Raw genomic sequence first — 12830 nt, 5'->3', positions numbered from 1 at the left:
ACTACACATACCAACGTTCATTTGCCTATATTAGTACCATCAAGGACGGAGCTACACTTCTGTGAGGGGAGCAAAAAAAAAAAAAATTCAAGAAAAATTTAAAAAAAATATAAAAGTATTATACTAAAACTGAAAATACGAGTAGGTGGGCTAATTTTTTTACAAATTTTTTTATCATTTAAAGTTTTAAATCATAAAAAATTTCCCTCAGTGAAAAGATTAAGGTATCTGCAACTCATTATACGTTGCATCACATTCTTCATTTGTGCTTCGTAAAAATCATCTTCAACATATCTGCACGCACTAAATTTTCGGAATAATTTTGTATAAATAAAATAATTTTTACTTTATAATAAAAATGTTCTTTTAATAAAAAAATAAAATCATTGGAATGAAAAAATACGAACATTTGATATTAAGTGAAAAATATAACATAGACATGACATTAAATATTTGAATTACTATGTTCTTACAAATGATCAATTAATATATTTCATAGTTCATAGTGAATGTGTATATTTTTTATTTGTTTTATAACGAACCAAAAATTCTTGAAATCTTATCGTCGTCCGTGATTTGTATTTTTTCCAACACACTAATAATTGAATTTGGTTGTCTATTAAATTTATATGTATTATAGTTAATTAATTTCAGTTCAAAGTATTAAAATTTTTATAAATAATATTTAAAAATTTCAAGAAAATTATTTTAATATTTATTTAAAATTACAAAAAATTATTATAAAATCTATTATTTAATTAAAATAATAAAATTAAACAAAATATTTTTTTAAAAAAAATTGAAAAATAAAATTGTGGTGGTGGTGGTGCTGCTATATGGCTTCACCACATGTGGAGCATCTTCTAATGGGGACCAACAATCATAACACCACATTGGTGATATTATTATGCTATGATAAATGGCATACTTGGTTTCTGTGATGTCATCGTATTTTGTGAGACAGATCTTTATTTGAGTCATTTCATAAAAAATATTACTTTTTATGTTAAGATCAATATTACTTTTTATTGTGAATATATGTAGGGTTGACCTGTCTCATAGATAAAAATTCTTGACACCGTCTCACAAGAGACCTGCGCATATATAAATGATAAAATTCATAGGTTTTAGCCAAATGATGAAAAAGTAATTTTAAAATGATAGAAACAAATAAGATTAGGCATCTACTTGGTAGAAATAATTCAAAATACCATTGATAAATCACGAAATCATAAAACATTATTATTAAATTCATTCATTTCTCGATTAAACCATTGTATGAAAAAAATTTATTTAGTAAAACTGAATAATCAAAACTCCATCAAGCACCTCAAATAAGTTTTCACCCCAAAAAGTTTCGACACCCTGCTCTTCTGGACCATGCTGTGCATCCATTCTCCCAATTTCTTCACTTCTATGACTACCACCAGCAGTCTGCCCCATCGCGAATTCCGACGAAAAACCCTCGCCGTTGTCGGTGACATCTCGAAATCAGGTGATCTACATCATTGTTATTATATGACACATGTACCAACATACAGTTTACCAACCTCATCCAAGCCGTCACTGTGCTCATAGGCCGAGAAAATAACCATATACTGTGGCTTCAAACACTTTCTTTCAAAAAGCCATTCCAGCCTCTGGTTAAAACGTAGTTTTGGCTACTACTCCAAGAGCAGTACCGAAACTTCCACAACTTCATGGACATGTCGAAAAACGTGACATCTACATCTTCAGAGATTTGAGGGAAATGCTTAATGGTGTGAGCAACTTCGTGAAAAGCTGGCGATCAGACTTATCCTGAACTTGAGCCCTCCAAAAATTCGGAAACATTGTACCATATGAGCTGTCCATGGTCATGCTGATGACTTCATCAGTGGTAGAGTGACTCTGGAACTGTTGTGTGTTTGAGTCTGCATCACAAAACTCGATGGATGTGCTTTTCTGAGCCACTAATGCAATGCAGCTTCCTCCTTGGTTTCAAAAGATACAAGCCAAATGTGTTCACCGTTAATTGGCACGTAAGTACGCACCCCATCGCCCATTCCATTGATTCACCACGCATGGTTTCAAACAGGAGGCATCGTTATTTAGTGTCGCATACTTGACTGGATACTGGTGAATGCTGCTCTCCGAGTCAGAAAGACGTGCAGGAGCGTTTGATGTAACAACCAATGAATGAAATTTGCTGTCCTTCCATGATGAATCTGGTAAAACAAACAAGTTAATAGTGCTTGAAACTGATCTTTGGAACATGTATTTTTCATTGAAGAAAATTGGTTGCTAATATTGGGAACTAGGTATTCAATCCAATACATAAAATCCTCTCAAGTCTGATGACAAAGTACTGTGTCTGCATATCGGAATTGAAAACATTAAAGATCATGCATGATTATACACGAAATATCTCTTGTTGGCTCTCTTTAGCCCTATTTCTCCTATCCCTAAGGTCGATGTTCCAATAAACATACAAACAGGACAACACACCGGTAAATAAGCATAAACAACACTTCGAAAGACAGTCACTATACCCAACATTTTTTGAGCATGCACGCATAAATAAAAATTTTAACATATAACAACTTCACTATATCCATTCTTTTATATTTCTCTAAGATTCAAATTGTTTTCATAAAAGTAAGATAAAGAAATAAGAAACACACATCACCTCCAAGACAATGACAAAATTAAGACTGAACAAAATTACAAAGGGGAATCATACTTGGAAGCAAGCATAATAATCTTCTAGTCAACACTCGTCTAAACATATTAGAAAACGGTAAAAATCAAACAATAATTTCCGAAAACAATCTAGAAAGACATATTTTCTGCTACCACTGTTTGATTTTGATCAGTTTCAAGATAAGTTTCCAAAACTTGCGCTAGAAGTTTGCATTCTGTCATCGTAAAAGACGAACTTATTTAACTGACTCGTTATGCCTATAAACGTAAAACATGACCCTAAATTCGATAAGAAAAAGGAGAAAAATACAACAGTTTCCCAGAAAGCGATTGAAGATAGTTTTATAATAACACGTAGACTCGTGTATATATGATCAAGCACACCTCCATTTACGGAATAAAATTTACTCAATCAATACTTGGTTAAGATCTGCAGAAATGTTTTTTATACAAAATCTGATTTCTGAAGATTGATTTATACAAGGATGTATAAGTGTTAAAATGTTTAAAATGTTTCACATAGTATGTATAAAACTCTTAGCTGGACCTACAAGAAACAGATGTCTAAAAGCATGCATTGTCAAAACAACATTTACTTCATTTACAGTTAGTTCAAGAAACATTTTCTTGAAATCAATCTTGATTTGAATTGAAGAGTCTAAATGATAGAGACTGTCAAAGCATTTTCATAAAGCGGAAATGTAGCTCAAGAAACATACCTGGAAAATCGAATATTTGCTTTGTTTAAAAATAGGTAAAGTGAATATTCTATCAACACAAACAAAGAAGTGAAATACGATAATAAAGTGCAAAATATATTGAGAACGGTAAAGATTCTATAAAAGTAGGGGTAATAGTAATGCAAAGGTTAACCATACTCATGAATGAATCAAATAAACACTAAAAGAGGACTTTAGAACATCCAGAAAAATTTGTGAAGCCAATTAAAACCGTGAAGCATTCGACAAAAGGATATCTTGCTTGATCTCAAACAAAAAATTAAAAGAAATAAAATTGTTCCAAATTGTAACATGATTTATCACAATGAAATATAAAATCTTCCTCGTCCTTCATACATAAACTCTTTACACACTAACCTGATTTGCTATTTATGTTCTTTATGACCCAATCTGATCCTAAAACAAGAGAAAAATAGAAAGGATTTGTCAAGATCGAATACTGAACCAAAACTTTCCCATTTATGAGTTTTACGGATACAAGGCAATGTTTTTATAGAAGACGATACGACATACCCTAAAACAAATTAAGGCGAGTCTAATTATTATTCTCGAATTCCAAATCGAACATGGTGAATTAGATTTTGTTTATTTTACAATATCGGAATGAAAAACAATAAGAATAGAGGGAGAAGGAATGACATAATAAAACCAAACAATTCACTGCCTTAAATCCAACCGACCAAAAAATCCTACGCGGTAAACCTCCATTATGTATAACAAAACATAGAAAGTAAATAGGAAAGAGGAACACATCAAAACAAGAATATGTTACTCAGATTTAGAGTCCTGAATTTTTTTCAGTTTCTATTAGTTAAATTGAAATGAGCAAACATGAAACCTTGGAATAATCGCCCACAAAATTGATATAAAATCTTTATAATGAAACCGAAAAAATTTAAAATCCAATCATCCACTGCAGTTAATAACCTATTCACTTAAAATGATGGTAAAGCGTAACTATAAAAAAAAAATTTCCTTTCAAAAAAATAAAAACTACAATAAATGAAATACAAAGAGAACCATTGAGAGTACCACATTACAGTCGATACTGTTGAATGATTTTGAGAAGAAATACCTAGTTAAAAGTTTATAATCTCCCTCGGAAAAGTATTCGTCCAGAGTAAATTTTTATCATATGTATAACACTAATGGTGAATGTTCTCCAGAAATGGTACAAATTTTGATTTAAATTATGGATAAAAACATTCCTTAGATGGAAATAAATCACTGAAAGCATCTGAAGTAAACTCAGACCTGGTGCCATTTAAACTATAAACCAAAAAGGTTGAGACGTCGAACACCAAATGAGCTAGTCGTGCTTTCACCCATGGTTGGACAACTTTTCAGGAGTAGAGAGGCTAAATTAGTAGGATCCAATATTGTGCAATATTAATCCAAATATTTTCTCTTTGATCTCTCTAGAAACACACACATAAAGAAAATACAACAAAAAAAATTTAAATTAAAAGAATTGTAAATATTTTTGGTAAATAATCGCTTCTGCGTGCATAAGCTGAACCATATTATAACAATTTGTTGGAGATTTATAAAACCCTCCCTCTATAACGACCTAAATAACTTTTCTGTTAAGTAACTTGTCCAAATTTGAGTATTGTTTAACTAAGATATCAAAGTTTTGTTTTGATGTTGTAATTTTGGTTTTTTTTTTCAGCCACGTTTCGCTAAAGTTTTGATGTGACATATGAAAATACTATGTGTCGACGGGAAATGCCAACACCGAAATTGCTTATGTGTTCGACATCACATCACCAATTGGACCAAAACAGCCGGAAGTGAAAAACTAATGCACCAAAACTAAAATTTGAATACTTAGTCGATCAAAACTCAAAATGAGAAATGCTAGTAGACAAATGAAATTATTTTCCGTATAAAAAAAATCCACAAAAATTGTCTCTCAAAGGCATAAATGATATTGACCTAAGCATCGGCATTTTTTCACCCCAAACTATTGAAAAGTAAATTCTTTTCCATTTTGTGAAAAATAAAGAACAAACGAAAACATAAACACTGCCAATCCCCCCATCCTGTGCTGCAATAACCATTTCAAAGAAGCTTCATGTAACAAAGATATGCTTGGTTACATACATTGGGAAGGCTGAATATGATGCCAATTCTAATGAGTCTCTTCACGAACTATTTTGAACTAGACTATCACTAATGAACTTGGAGATCCAATAGTAGTCATTGACTTCTGCTTGATTTTTATTTAAAATCAGGCCCTTCACATTCGTTTAATGAATATATGATCTGATATACAAATTTTTCATTTTTTAAGAAAAAATTGAATGAAAACATAGTTTGTTGATTTAGAGTTTCTTTTTGCTTTGCTACTTATCAACACAGAGGGGAAATAATTTTTCCTAGATTTAGCTACTAAGGTATTAAGGTGTGCTTAAAGAAGGATCCTTCCATGCAGATATAATTTTTTCTTTATAAAAAGATGCCACAAATGTTGAACCTACAGCATTAAGTTTACAAGTTAAAGTTTCAGTTAAACAAAAGTTTGAACAAATTATGAAGAAAATATCATATTTGGCTTGATATACAGGCAAATATATAAGTTAAAACTAACATTGTGGATGTCTTCAAAGTAAGCTAAATATGGTACATATAAATTAGCCACAATGAAACTCAAGGAACTCGACATAAGCCATGAATTTTTTTCAATAGTGGAGTTGAAAAGGTTAGTCGCCACCAACTGTTAATAAAGGAGGCAAATTCATATATCGAAGTGGCTTAAGAATAAAAAGTATATTGTTGCCTTTCTAGCACCGGGAAAAATGGGTCCTAAGAACCTATAATTTTAAGAGACATTTTTTAAGCAACCCTTGGACCAATATTGTGTGTATACACTTGCGATTAGTCACGTAGCATAAAACCGATCTGAATATTTCAGCTTCATAAGTTTTTTGTGGTAATGTTGTTTTTTGAAATCCTATTTGTGAAAGGAGTTTGTGAAAACTGCTTCATATGTTTCAATACCTAAACATGGTTACCGTTAGCATTCGTATCATTAAAGCGGAGCAAATGGTTATTATTCGCAGATTCTAAAATCATCAATTACGGAAGCAGTTATTTCACCACTTCTATAGATGGATTTATAGTAATAATGCTATCCACTACTACTTAGCTAGTCAATAAATTACCCGTGTACCTCCTCACCCCATCAATTATTTTGTAGTGTAAATTAGGTAACTACTTTGTTTTTCAAGTGAAACGTTATCGCTTATTATGCAGTGATACCTTTCTTCAGACTCGAGAACAAGAAGTTATATAGCTTAGCTAGCAACTCAGTTACATTCGGCAAGAGTAATGTTTTTGTCTAAATTATTTGATTACATTGGAATCTCAAAGGCCACTGTTCGAATCGACGAACACACATAAAAAAAAATTGTTTCGATCCTCAAAAAAGAGATGGCCCTTGCATTTAACTTGTTTTTGTTACCCCTTGTACCTTCAACTACTGATAAGGCATGGAATGATGAATTTAGACTATTGTTAACATGTAAAAGTTAAAATTAAAATTAGCTAAAATGGTCCATTTTCATAGTGCACGTAACTTTTGGAGCTCAAGCTCAGGAATCCTTTTTAGTTTGTATCACTTTATGATAATTGATGATCTTATTCTTAATTAAGAAAACAAATAAACAGTTATAATATGTATGCTAGAATCTAAAATTTAGTAAAAAATACTCCTAGTCAAGATACAACAAAATCAGTAAGACCACGATCCTTAATAAGGTAGTTTTCAGACTTTTCCTCAGAAAAACACATTAATCCAACCAATTGTGGAGGGAGAATGGTTCCAGCAATTCATCCTCAAAAATTTCATTCGATACTCGAACCATTTTCATATTAATACAAAGTATAAAAAGTACACTTCCTCCGTAATTTTTTTTATGTGCTAACATTTTAGTTTCCACACCATTAAATCCAATATTATAAGTTTATGGAAAATAGATCGGTGGTTTGGGTTCAATCGAAAGAAAGAAAAATTTCACATCAATGGAAGTCATAGTAGCATTTTTTTGCTCTTTATGATGCTATTCTAGAATTATTATTTAAGATGTAAAAATTGAAAAAAAAAATCGGGAACATATGCACAATGTTTAGCCACCTTTTAGTAAAAACTTAGTCTATCATTAAGCAAGATAATTAGCAGATCATTTCATCCATAGGGGAAACTCATTTTTAAAGTTTCTTCTTCAACCAAAACAATTAAGGCCTGACAATTAACAACAATATCCGCGTGTTTGTGTGTGTGTATATTTGCTTCAATTTTTGAGACACGAATTGAAATTTCAAAAAATCTTGTTTTTACACTGCACAATAAATAATCAGCTACAACCTCAATCAAATATCTAACACCTTTTTTATAAATTACGAAATAAACACAACACACACATAGCTATTGTTTTCAGATTATTCATGAAAGTTTAGAACATCAACTTTAAAACTGAGCTTCTGTTACAAAAAGAGTAAGAATATGAAAAGCACCTGACGAATTAAGTTTCAGTGAAGGAAGCTATGTCTATTCCCCAGCACCATATGTTATCTGCAATTCAACAAAATAATCTCAATCAAATACATGAGTAATTAAAGAAACAATTGACCAAAAAAGGGATCCTTTCCAAAGAATTAACCTGTCAATAGAAATTCTCGTGTCTGGTTAACAGTCATGAGTGTATGCATATCTTCCCAGTGAAAGAAACCGAAATCTTGCCATATTTGAGTTGCATCCACAACCATATTCTTTATCACAAAGATAATCCTTGCTCTCAAAAAAAGATATGTCACATAAAATATAGCCGAGGTAGAATAACTTTAACCCCCAAAGAAAATTCAACGAACAAATCTAAGAACAGTAGAAACAAGCTAAAAGAAACCCAAGATTTTGCTCCGGAATTGAACAGAGAGATGATAAGAAGGAAATTATGGAGATTCCAGCAGATCACTGTATTTTCTTTGGTTGCAGAATGACAGGAAAAGGGAAAATAATATTGACAAATATTATGGAGTTTTTAAGAGTATTCAATTTAACAGACAGCCCTAGAAGAAATAAACACACCGTTTTTTTTCCGTTAAATCAGAACAGTAACCAGGCGTACCTTCCCAAATCCAGGTCGTCCTTTCAAACAGCAGTATCAAAAGTCACGCCTCAACGCTCAATCCCAATAAATAGTAAAATTTTATGTTATGCGATGAGTGATTGGCTAGAGATATAATAAAAAAATCCCACCGTTTACGAAAAGGAAATTCAAACAATCACATCAAGAAACATGCCGTGAATAGTGGAAAAATGAGATCAAAGCTTTCACGAAATCTGACATGAATTTCCCCTTCTTCGCCCAAAATTTATGCAAACTTCCGTATGTCAGTGTGTGCATTGTGGATAGATAAACTTGACTGATCTTCACAATCTTTTGGAATGAAAGCCCCTGATTTCATCCTCCTTTTACCTTGGCGTTTCAGCTTCTTCCAAAGAATTAACATATAAAAAGAAAAAAGATAAAGCCTGTATGCTGTAGTGTAGGCATAATATAATGGACGGGCAGTATTATAGAGAGGGAAAATGACAGTAAGAGAAGTGAGCACACGTAAACAAAAAAGTATACTCTTTATACAATCCCCTACGTATGCTCACTCTCTTCTGTCAGTTTAATTCCATCCATTCTATATCACTTTTATTTTCTGATCAGCGGACATCATTATGTAACCAAAGCTGCACCAAAATAACAGAACCCGTTAATTTTCTTGACGAAAGATTCACAATTTACATCAGAAATCGGTAGATCTGGAGAAAGGAAAGATACCCTTTGTAGGATAGGGCATTCTGCAACTTCCAAGCCAGACGCAGAAATCGAAAAGAGCACACGGCTAGGGTTCCAGAAGAGTCCACGATGTTTACTAATATTCCAGGAAAATAAACAAATTCACGTTTCATGGCTGGGATTACTCTCTTTGCATGCTACAATAAATCTTGCAGATAATTGAGGAACTGCCTGTGGGAAGGCAAAATACTCGTGATGGGGGATCATGTCATGTGACTGCTTTCTTCTCTCACACCACTTGTTTGGGTTTTATTTATTTTCAGAATTTGGTTCATTAATCGATGCCAGAAAGACAAGACTATGGTGGGTTACTCTCTGAAGAGAAATGTTGGTTTTGTGACGTACAAAGAATTTAAATCTTAAAATTTATGGTTTTAAAGATATACTTTTATACGTCGAGGGAGAGACAAGAGTGCGAATCCTAAAACCAATAATACTCTAACCTAATTATGATTAGGCAAATATATAAATTTTTTGTGAGACGGATCTGTTTCTATGAGGCAAAAATTTGTGTAAGACAGTTTCACGGGTCATATTTTGTGAGACGGATCTTTTATTTGAATCATCCATGAAAAAATCTTACTTTTTATACTAAGAGTATTACTTTTTATTGTGAATATCAGTAGGGTTGACCGTCTTACAGATAAAGATTCGTGAGACAAGAGACCTACTCTTTTATGAGACACATAAAATCAAATATATAGTTAAAATGAAAAGTAATATTTTTATATTGAATCAGGTTGATTTAAAGATCTGTCCACAAACTCTGTAAAAAAAATAGTTATTCACCTGTAAATTCTCAAATGGAAAAAGAGAAAAAAATTTCCAAATATATTTTGGTTACATGATTTTGTGTTTGAAGTAGTCGAATAAGGAGTGACCAAAGAGATTTAAAAATAATTTGAGTCATTTGTGGTTTAGATATCATATGATACTTTTATGGAAATAATTTTTAAATTTCTATTTTTGTGTTTTTTTAAGAAAGTTGAAGACTTCTTGGCAGGGGTTGGCGTGAAGAAGTGGTCCATACACCTTAATTTTTTTTTCGTATATAGAGTAAATAAACATGATAGTGGGGAATTACTTAATGATGTTTGAAAAGCAAAGAGGAAAGGAATATCAAGGCACCATATCGAGACTTGAGATTAATAATTTTAATATATAATAAGGTTACTTGTAAAATATCGTGAAAGATATGCAAAAAGAGAGGCTAATGCACTAACACATATAGAATAAAATATTATCAAAACTCTAAAATTTTTATTCTTGTGATTAAATTTTGGTATTATAATTTTTAAGATCCCTCGGTCTCAAAAAATTAAATCTGGGATATTTAAAAAAACTCGTTTTTCTAACTTTTAATCATATTTCTCTATAATGTAGTAGACATAAAACGTACCAAAACATGCTGAAGCGGTACCGAAAATTACAGACTTATATGGCATGAGTCACGCCAGTAATTGTACAAAAATAGTCGGAAATCTAAAATTAATTAACCAAAACAAAAGTTTGTTTAACTGATAGATTAAGACGCAAAATAACACAAAAAAACCAAAGTCTGTTGAGTGTTGGTCTCACGTGCGGTAATTTGAGATAATAAATATGAAAATTAAGAATAAACTGGACACCAAGATTTATGTGAAAAACCCCTAAAAATTATTAGGTAAAAACAACGGGCAACATGAAAAGATTTCCACTATAATATTTTACGGTGTACAACTCACTCACTGTATTTCCAAAGAAAACACACATTCTCTTAATACAGGAGAACAAATATTTCACAAATATTATAGAACTAAGCACTCAAATGCTTATAAGATGAGGAAAAAACTCGAAGAAGAGATGATATGAAATGAGGGGAGAATAGAGCTCCCCGTCAGTATGAAAACGCGTATATAACGCGTTATTCGTCTGAATTTCCTTCGTCAAATTTGACAATTTCACATATGTCAATTTAATGCACCACACCCATTTGCTGACAATTAATGCACATCACCCATTTGCTGACAATAATTTTTCTACCGACATTTCTCCCACTTGGAGATTCGATTGAGAATCAACACAACTCCACACATCCTTTAAATCTTGCATTGTCTGCTGTTTACGTTTCTGCTAGGCCACTTAAGGATCTACACCACTCAAATTTGTCAATGTTCACTGGCTTGGTCAAAAAATCAGATATGTTATCTTTTGTATGGATCTTCTACATATCCACACTTCCTTCTTCTTCTTCTACTTCCTATACAAAGTGAAATTGGACTCAATGTGTTTCGTCCTGGAATGAAAGGTTGGATTCCTTACGATGTGTAAGGCACTTTGACTGTCAGAAAACAAAGGAACAATCTCTTGTTTGTGTTCGATCTCCTCCAATAATCTTTTAATCCATATTGCCTCCTTGCAAACTTGAAACCCAGCATACTGCTCCCCCTACAAGTGTAAACACATAACCAGTAGTAGATTTTCTCTTATCAGGATCACCTGCATAATCTGAATCGACATAGCCCTTGAGTATAAAATCCGATCCACCATAATATAATGCAGCATTCGAGGTACCCTTAATGTATCTAAGGATCCTCTTAACAGTTCTCCAATACTCTCGTCCAGGATTCGCCATATACCGACTAACTGCTCCCACTGCTTGAGCAATGTTTGATCTTGTACAGATCATGACGAACATCAAACTTCCCAATGCTGATGCATATGGTACTCGAGACATCTTCGTCCTCTCTACTTCACTGCCAGGACACATCTTGGAGGATAACTTGAAGTTAACAGGAAGATGGGTCGAGATTGGCTTGCTATCTTGCATGTTGAAGCGTTGCAAGACTTTCTTCAAATAATTTTTATGGGAAAGCAAAATATTTCTGTTACTTCTATCTCGGTCTTGCATCCCTAGAATCTTGTTTGCTGGTCTCAAGTCCTTCATATAAAATTCCCTAGCCAATTGTGCCTTCAATCCTTGAACCTGATCTTTGTTGGGGCCTGCTACCAACATGTCGTCCACATACAACATCAAAATAATAAAATTATCACCAGACCTCTTGAAATATGTACAAGGGTATGCACTCAGTCTGTTGTATCCAAGGCTCATGATATAGGAATCAAATCTCTTGTACCAACACCTTGGCGCCTGTTTGAGACCGTATATAGATTTTTTCAACCTGCAAACCAAGTTCTCTTTGTTTTTTTTCGCAAAACCTTCTGGTTAGAGCATATAAATTTCTTTTTCAAGATCTCCATGAAGAAATGTTGTTTTCACATCTAGCTGTTCTAGATGTAGGTCAAACACCTCACACAATGCCAACACTACTCTAACTATTGTAAGCCGAACCACAAGAGAAAATATGTCATTGAAGTCAATGTCTTCTTTCTGAGCATACCCTATTACCACCAATCTAGCACGATACCGCTCCACTTTGTTATTGTCATCATGCTTAATCTTATAGACACATATGTTACCAATGGTTTTCCTCCCTCATGGTAGTATAACAAGATCCCAAATTTTATTCTTGTCTAATGCCTCCAACTCTTCTTGCATTGCTATCATCCACAAGGA

General features: G+C 32.7%; 1 long non-coding RNA gene across 1 annotated transcript; it reads right to left on the bottom strand.

The window, feature by feature from the left end:
* Positions 1 to 1267: 1267 nt before the first annotated feature.
* LOC142528954 (uncharacterized) lies at positions 1268 to 9568 on the bottom strand. The gene is made up of 4 exons (XR_012815808.1): positions 9257 to 9568; positions 8087 to 9165; positions 7941 to 7998; positions 1268 to 2207 (listed from the first exon to the last, which is right to left on the bottom strand). It is a non-coding gene; the product is annotated as an uncharacterized LOC142528954 (long non-coding RNA).
* Between the last annotated feature and the right edge of the window lie 3262 nt (positions 9569 to 12830).

This window comes from Primulina tabacum, chromosome 2 (assembly GCF_025594145.1).
Source record: "Primulina tabacum isolate GXHZ01 chromosome 2, ASM2559414v2, whole genome shotgun sequence".
Taxonomy (NCBI): domain Eukaryota; kingdom Viridiplantae; phylum Streptophyta; class Magnoliopsida; order Lamiales; family Gesneriaceae; genus Primulina; species Primulina tabacum.
This window is presented reverse-complemented; position numbering and strand designations above follow the sequence as displayed.